The following is an 8,485-nucleotide window of genomic DNA, read 5'->3' as shown; positions in this document are numbered from 1 at the left end:
CATGTAGCTGCCTTTCATGAAAAAAAGAGTGGAGGAGGTAAAAAGACAAAGATTTTAAAGACGTTCTTCTTTTTTTAGACATATTCAATGTATAGACGCATCCTCAAACAGATGACAAGTAGAACTTTTAAGCCACTGTCACAATTTAAGTGATACTTGTAAGTGCACTCTTACATTTATCACCTCTTCAAATCCATCCGGAGTCAATGACTTGATCCTCCTTCTAGAGCAGGGCAACTCCAGGGCTCAAGGGCTGGTGTCCTGAAGCTTTTAGATCTCACCCTGGGTCAACACACCTGAATCAGATGATTAGTTCATTGCCAGGCCGACCTAGAAAAACTTTTTATTATTATTCTATTATTAAAGTACCCTTTAATAACAAATATTGTTGAATACCGTTTCTTTCTGTTAGTTGACAGTCATTTGGTGACTGCATACAGACAGTTGTAATCAGCACTGAATTCTAATGAATGAGATTTTTATGATATTCTGGACTTTTTTCAGCAAATTTCTCCGACTGTGTGGCCTTTAATTTGAATTAAATGCACCTCCAATAAAGAAAAGTAAAGTGAATGTATATGAAATGCATTCAGAAATGAAGTATTTGTTCATTTCTATTCCATTAAGAATTAAAAAACCTTTTTAATGGTTTATATGTTTTCTTATATGAACTGGTTATTAGCACAGTTTTTTTAATTTATTTTTTTCAGTTGTTCAGTTAGTATGTAATTGGCTCCTAATAATTTTGTGCAATTTTATGCATTTATTTCTTAGAGAGGGATAACATCTCTGGATCTGTACTGGTCGGTTTCCACGATTTATTAGAGGAGTATTTTCACTGATGTGAAAAAAATGAAATATTGTCAAAACTGTACTTTTCTTAAGATGTTCAGCGTCAGTTTTATTAATGGATGGTTTACTAAATGTAAACATTTTCAAAGTGTGAAGTTTTTCACACTGAAAGAAAGAAGGATGACTTGGAGGTGGGGTTTTTTATACTAGTTCTTAGAGATAACTAAAAACTAAAGTAATGTGTGTTAAAGATCTGCATAAAAGACAAACGGTGAAACCTAGCTTAAATCAAAACATTATAAATAACAGTAAAGAGATAAGACTGCACCGCAGACTGAATCTTAAAGGTTGACCTCTGAACAGTGTGAGTATGTGTGTCAGAGAGAGAGAGAGAGAGATTTTTCTTTAAAACAGCTGATGAAGTAGCTTTATGGTGAATTTAAAGAAGAATTTAAAAACCTTTTGTTTGACCTGCACAGATGTTATTTGCATAAAGTTCTTCACTGCGTGCAGCTTCTGTTCTTTTCTTTTAAATTACATTTTTGAATTGGCTTTTCTGTTGGGAAAGAACAATAGATCCTGTGGTAGGAAAATGCTCCAAGAGAGTGACAGCAGTTGGTGTTCAGTAAGTCTGTTGTGTCATATCTTATACGATGAACCAGCTAAACATAGCTCACAGGACAAACATCTCCAGTTCGGGTTTCTGCATAGGGTAGAATCTCCTCTTGAGCCTCTCTGTTCTTGCCCAGATGGTACTGTGTCATCAGCAAATTTCACAATGGTATTGGAGCCATGAGTGGCCAGACAGTCTGAAGTGTAGAGGGAGTAGAGCAGTGGCGAAAGCAGGTCTGCCAATCCAGAGGTACTGCCCCTGATCTCTATGCAACATTGTAGAGGTGTGTCAACCAGGACAGCCCTACAACATCCAGAGCCTTCAGGAACTCAGGGTGAACCTCATCCACCCCAAGGGCTCTGCCACCAAGGAGTTTTTTAACTGCCTCAGTAACCTCACCCCAGGAATTCGATAAGTTCTCCCCCTTGTCTCCAGACTCTGCTTCCTCCACTCAAGACATGTCAGTAGGATTAAGGAGGTCCTTGAAGTATTCTTTCCACCGCCCGACAATGTTCTCATTCAAAATCAGCAGCGCTTCACCCGCACTATACACAGTGTAGGTAGAGTACCCCTTTCCCCTCCTGAGTCACCTGACGGTTTGCCAGAATCTCTTTAAGGCATCTTCTTTGTCCATGGCGTCTCCAAATTCCTCCCACACCCAAGTTTTTGCTTCAGCCACTGCCCGAGCTACATTGCACTTGGCCTGTGGGTACGACCAGCTGCCTCCAAAGAACCACAGGTTAACCAAGCCATAGGACTCCTTCCTCAGTCTGGTGGCTCCCTCCACCTGTGGTGTCCACCATTTAGTTTGGGTGTTACCACCATGAGAGGCACCAACCGCCTTGCGGCAGCATGCTCAGTGAAGCTGTTCAGTTATGAATATGGTCGACTTGGACTCAATGTATTAATGCTACTGCACAGATATATTTTTGGAGCTGGAGAGCCAGCTGTAAGTTATACTTCAGCTGTAAGTTACACTGTATTTAAAAGGGAGTGATATAATGTTATTATTTTATATATTCATACTTAAAAAAACAATGTAACCAAGTGGGTTTAAAGATGTGAACCTCAGTCAGTGTTCTTTTGTTTTGATTTCTTTAAGTGATGCACTCCACTTACATGTCTAACACACACACACACACACACACACACACACACACACACACACATATACAAACAAAATCAAGCTTCTTTTACCACTATTTAGATAAACCTTCAAATGTCAAAGACAGCACTGACAGAGCAAAACCCAACTTTATAGATTTTAAAACACATCTACAATGGCAACAGCTGAAAACAACTAAAAATAAGATGTTAAAAAAAACAAACAAACAAAGGAAAATATCTGACATGCTCATCTCAGCTAGAAAGTCCTGTCCTGTCATGTGGAATTTTCCTCTGGGTGACAGCAACACAAACAGAACAAGAGATCCTTTTCGTGAGAGTCAGTTTAAAAAAACCCTCCATTACATTGCCTGGAACACCTCAACTGGCTCCTTTAGATGTGGAGGAGTAGTGGCTCCTGACGTCAAGACACGTGAATGAAAATGATGATTTTTGTGTGCCTTAATAATATGACTCAGAAAAGGTGGAGCTGTTGGTGCGCTAAAAACATTTCAAATCAGGTACTGACAGCAGAAGTTCAAATATATGAATCTGAAAATATATGAACACATCCGCTCTGGCAAAGTTTCAAATTTCCTTTAGAAATAAAACTCAGTTGAATTTATTTCAACATTTCTCATGTAATGTTTTCCCTGCTGAGTGAACTCATCGGTCCTCTTTGTGTTTGACTGTCATATTTGGAAACAATCAGAGTTTAACACACTGAATTTCTTTGCTTTTATCTTTTATTTTAAGTTTAGATATGCAAATATATCCTTCTCAACTCAGGAAATGAACACTTTCTTTGAAAGCACTGTATCCAGGGCACATGTGGAATCACACACTGCATATACCTAAAAACAGGTCAGTCTGCTCTGTCAAATGGCACTCCCACATATTTATGTACAACAGCATAATAGCCCGTGTCCTTTGAAGACTGAGAGATTTCATAATAAACATTATATTGTTTGTCAGAATACAGACTGAGAGAGCTGCTGAAAACAAACACACACGATGTCACGCTGACTAGTGTTTGATTTAGTCAAGTTTAAGTCACTGTTATTCTGTCTTTCTTGGAAAAACATAGACATCGCTGTTTGGAAATTTAGAATAGTGTCATTTATCTTTGGATGAGCAGAAGTGAATGAAATGCCTGCTGGGACATGTGCGTCTCTCTGCTGGATTTTACTCTCTGTCTGCCTCCTGTTTACCTCTACAGGTGAGACTGAACTTAGTTTAAATCCAACAGGATTCACAAACTAACACTGAGGTTTGGATTATAACTCATGTTACAAGTTCACAAGTTTTCTGTCTGATGCTTGATTCTGTCTTTGAGTACATGGCACAATAAGAAAGAGTTAAAGATCTGAGTCCCTGTTACAGAAAGTAGATTCAGTAAAAACTCTGATTTTGTTCATACTGAGATATGTTTCAGAGGGAGGGTAAATTCAAACTCTGAGTCTGACTTACATCGAGTTTATTGTCTGATTTTTCCTGCTGCATGAAAACCAGTCCATTTACCCTTTATTTATTTGTTCCATTAAACATTTCTATGAAAATCAACTTGATGTTTGTTAAAATTAAAATGTTTGAATCAGTTAGTTGTTTTTTCAAAGATTTACTAAATGACTATACACAAAGAACTGTGACATTTTGGTAACCTTATTGCCCAATGATGTCCTGAGGCAACAATCCAATTTGTGGTAAGTGTGGGCGGGGATAAAAGACTAATTTATTGATTCATATATAAACAAGAAACACCAAACTCCCATAAAGTAGGGGGAATTATTATTATTATTAATAATAATACTAAAATAAAAACTATAAAACTGTATGAAAACATTCATGATTAGGGAAAGTTCAATGATCCTAGTTAATTCAGATGGTTACAGCTAGTGCCACACATTAGAAGACTTGAATGGTAACAATCTGGTCATAAAATGTTATTTTTCTAGTGTGAATTATGTCAGTTTTTGAATCTAAACGCTGTAAAACACACAGATTTCTTAGTCTGGCAAGAAAAAAAAATCAATGACTAAGTTTACACCTGTTTAAATGTATTTGTTAAACCTTTGGTTGTCGAATGGTATGATGAAACACCTGTCCAGTTGTTCCCTGAGATTTTGTGACAGCCGTGTTTCATTGAAGATGTCATAAAGCCTTCATGAAAGAGTGAACTTTTTTACTCTTCTTTGTTTTATGCTGGACATTTCTTATCCTTACATGAATGACATTCCGATGTCAGTGCAAAACAATTTCAAAGCACATACCTACCTTTACAAACAGATGTCAGAGTTACAGCAGGGAAGGGTTCATTCAAAATTTAACAGGGAAATTCTTACAAAAGTAAATCACATATTTTTTGCATGTGAGCCAAAATGAAAACCATGAGCTCAGCAGGAAGGACTTTAAAGTGTTCAACTCGAAAAGTCATTTTGTGACAGACTTTTATAAGATCAAATCTTTGCAAGTCTTCAAATTTTATGATTAATATATTATTAGGGATCCTAAAGCTCCCCAAAATAGGGTGAAATATTTTTTCCCCCAAAAATTAAAAAGTCATGCAATAGAGGGTTAAGATATAAGACTTGTTGGCAATTGAGTGGGCATTACTTGACATCATTTTAATGTTGAGGCCTCTGAAGCAAAAATGAGCTGACCGGCAAGAATGGAGGTAAACTTGGTGCTGCGCTGTGCTCAAGCAGCTGTGGGAAAACAACCCTGTTTCTTTGACTCTGAAAATTATCCATAGCAGATTATCGCATGACGATCATAAATCCGAAGGGAGATGACACCAGACAAAACTGTAGCAAAGACACTAAAACAACATGTGAAGTAAACAAACACACAGACAAAGGCAGGTGCCATCTTGCCCTCCAATCGTGAGATGTTTGGTTCATGCATGGTATCTGTGAATGCAGCATGAACATTCACCCCTCCCTTAGCTCTTAATCAGAGGCTGGTTATAAGGGGTAGCTGTGGCCTGTGCTCTGGCAGTTTGGACTCATTCCTGTTGTAGGTGGTGATGATCACAGCCTCTCTTTAACCTGCAAATGTTTAAGCTTGTGTAACTGTTAAAGGGCATGTGAGTGCACACACCAGGAAACAAGTATAATGCACTATTTAAGTTCCAGTGAGTGTGACAGTGAGATTGCAGAGAGAGTGCACGTGTGAGTAAATGCTGGCACCCTTGGGCACTCTTCCCTGTCGGTTGCCTTCCCAAGTGCCTGATCTCCACCATACTGATTAACTATTGTATTGAGTTGTTATTTTAACTAGGGCAGCATAGTGGCAGCGAACTTTGTTCTTTTAAGTAATGTTTGTTAATAAAGTGCCTTAATTAACAGTTCAGTGCAGCCATGCTACTTACGTTTCTGTTTTCTTTTCTGCAGTTCCATATTTGCAGCTATTTTGTTTAATAAATTTTGTTCTGATTTGCCACGCTGCTGGTTGTTAATAACAAGCCTGTGTGCTTTTTGTAACTGTTACAACGTTTGCACTGGATAATGTAATCTCTCCTGAGGTGTATCTGTCTGAGAGCAATTCAGAGCTCTCATCTGATCTCCAGAGGAAGATCAGTTAAAGCTAGTGTTTATTAGAAGTACTTCCATCAGCTTCAATAACTGGATTTGCAACTGAAATCTTAACGTGCCAATTATTTTACATCTCAATTCAAATTAGGTTTCTTCACTTCAGCAGTCTCTCTGTTTGCTCCTCACTGTGTACGAACACTTTTCTTCTCTTTCAGATGGGAAAATCATCAAAGCTGAGCCTGGACAGAACGTCACTCTGCCATGTCGAACTCCACATATCAGCGTCCCCATCAGAGCTGTGGAGTGGTTCAGACTTGACCTGCAGGAAGGACATGTCCTCATGTACCAGGATGAGCAGTTTATTTCATTGAACCAGCTTCCATCGTTTGTAAACCGGGTGGATCTGAAGGACAGACGGATGAAGGACGGAGACGTGTCTTTGACTCTGAGGGATGTGACAAGTGACGACACTGGAACATTTCAGTGTTACGTGATCCAGAGAGGAACAAATGGCAGGAAAAGCGTTGTTGATCATATCAGCACCGTCTACCTGAGAGTTGTAGTGAGCAGCGATGGACACACAGCAATCAGCTGTAGACGTATAACACAATTACAATTGAATTCTTTAGTGTATTTCTCCTTTTTACTTAAAAGCTTTCTTAAGAAGATTTAACAAAAAACTGAATAAGTTTTTTTTTTTCATTTTCATTTTCATGATTATTTTGCTGTTAAAAAGTAATAATGCCAATAAAGTATTTATAGTGCAGCCAGTCCCTACTTTAAGACTGCCACAATCCACTTCCACCAAAATAATTTTTATCCTAATTTTTCCATTTATCAATTTTGATCTTTGATGATTTGCTTGTAGAGGCGGAGTCTGTATGAACAGCTTTAATTCTGCTATTTGGAAACTTCTCCAGTTTAGTTTATTTCTACCAGTATTACATTTGTTGACCAATAATTTTCTCATAGTTTTTATGTATTTGTTTATTTATTTTACCAATGAAAACAAGATGATAACTAATGCAAAAGGAGAAAAACAATAATGAAATTATTTTGTCAACAAATAAATTAATAAAATGGAGCGATGTGTTCCAAGGAGAACGAGTGAATTTCTGTGTAAAGGCAGGATAAGTTTGGAAGTGATCCAGTCACAAGTAACCTCCTTGTGCAAAAAGGTTAAATACAGGAAAACAGTACGAATTGCTTTTGTTTATTTTTTGGGGAATGGTATGTGACACCCACAGATTTATGGTGACAGCAGGGAAGGGTTTATTCAAAATTTAACTGGGAAATTGTATATTTTTTGCATGTGACCCAAAATGAAAATCATGAGCTCAGCACGAAGGATTTTAAAGTGATCAACTCGAAAAGTCATTTTTTCACAGACTTTTATAAGATCGAAGACTCTTTGCAACTGCAGCTATCACTGTCTGTTGGTCAGCCAATGCAGACCACCACAGCTTTAACACACTTCTGCCCTAGCTTCATTTTCCTGATCAGGAAGCCATTTTATTTTAATTACTGTAGAGAGCTACGACTGTGAGAGCTTAACTTCCTACTGCACCTGTTTTCATTAATACAGCCACTAAATACGACATTAAAGTGTTTTAATCTGCAGAAGTTCACAATCAGTTTGGGTTACAAACACTCATCAGTATCACACTGTGAACTTTTTCTAACTGTGTGACTCTGTAGAGATTGAGGCAGCTGTCAGTGTAATCAGTCTGTATGTGATCTGTGGCACTGACGGCACTGATCACAGCATAATTATAAAGGTTCATGAGTGAAGGCTTTGGAAATGCTGTCAAATGCTGTTAAAATACAGCTGTGAGTCAGAAAACACATTTAAAAAGCAGCCAGAGTGGATATATGCACATTCAAAGATTTGAACCCAGACATGTTAAAATCCAAATATAATAAATAATGAAGCAGAATTGCAGCTTCATCACCTGTTAAATAAAATTAAACTTGGGTAAATTATAAAGAGTGAACAATGCTAAATAAAATATGTTAGTGTAGACATACTGTATATCTGAAATAAGTCATAATGGATACTGACACACATCCATGCTTCAGAACCAACTGATTCAAATGGAGGTGAGTAAATAAGTACGCTCAGTAAATAAAACAAATGAACAAAGTTGGGGTTTTTTTTAAAATCACAGAATCACAACACTTCACTTTTTACTTTTCACTGAAGTTAAGTTGGTAAGAAATTGAAATATTTCAACTTCTGCTCTCTATACCTCATCAGAAACATTATTGGAGCTCCAACAGCTGCATTCTGATTCCCAACGTGTAATATTCCGATGATTCCGATGATTTTCTCAATTGAATCTAATACAATATCGCTTACGGCGGTAACACACACTCCAGCCATCCATTCCAGCACTAACCATAACCGTAACCCTAACCATAACCATACCTTAACCTTATCAGA

At 37.6% G+C, this 8,485-nt stretch overlaps 1 long non-coding RNA gene across 1 annotated transcript; it reads left to right on the top strand.

The window, feature by feature from the left end:
* Window positions 1-3,386: 3,386 nt before the first annotated feature.
* Window positions 3,387-7,146, top strand: LOC120439363. Its single transcript, XR_005612591.1, has 2 exons — window positions 3,387-3,728; window positions 6,258-7,146. It is a non-coding gene; the product is annotated as an uncharacterized LOC120439363 (long non-coding RNA).
* The last annotated feature ends 1,339 nt before the right edge of the window (window positions 7,147-8,485 follow it).

This window comes from Oreochromis aureus, linkage group 3 (genome assembly GCF_013358895.1).
Source record: "Oreochromis aureus strain Israel breed Guangdong linkage group 3, ZZ_aureus, whole genome shotgun sequence".
NCBI lineage: Eukaryota > Metazoa > Chordata > Actinopteri > Cichliformes > Cichlidae > Oreochromis > Oreochromis aureus.
The sequence above is the reverse complement of the archived record's forward strand: the minus strand, read 5'-3'. Positions and strand labels throughout refer to the sequence as shown.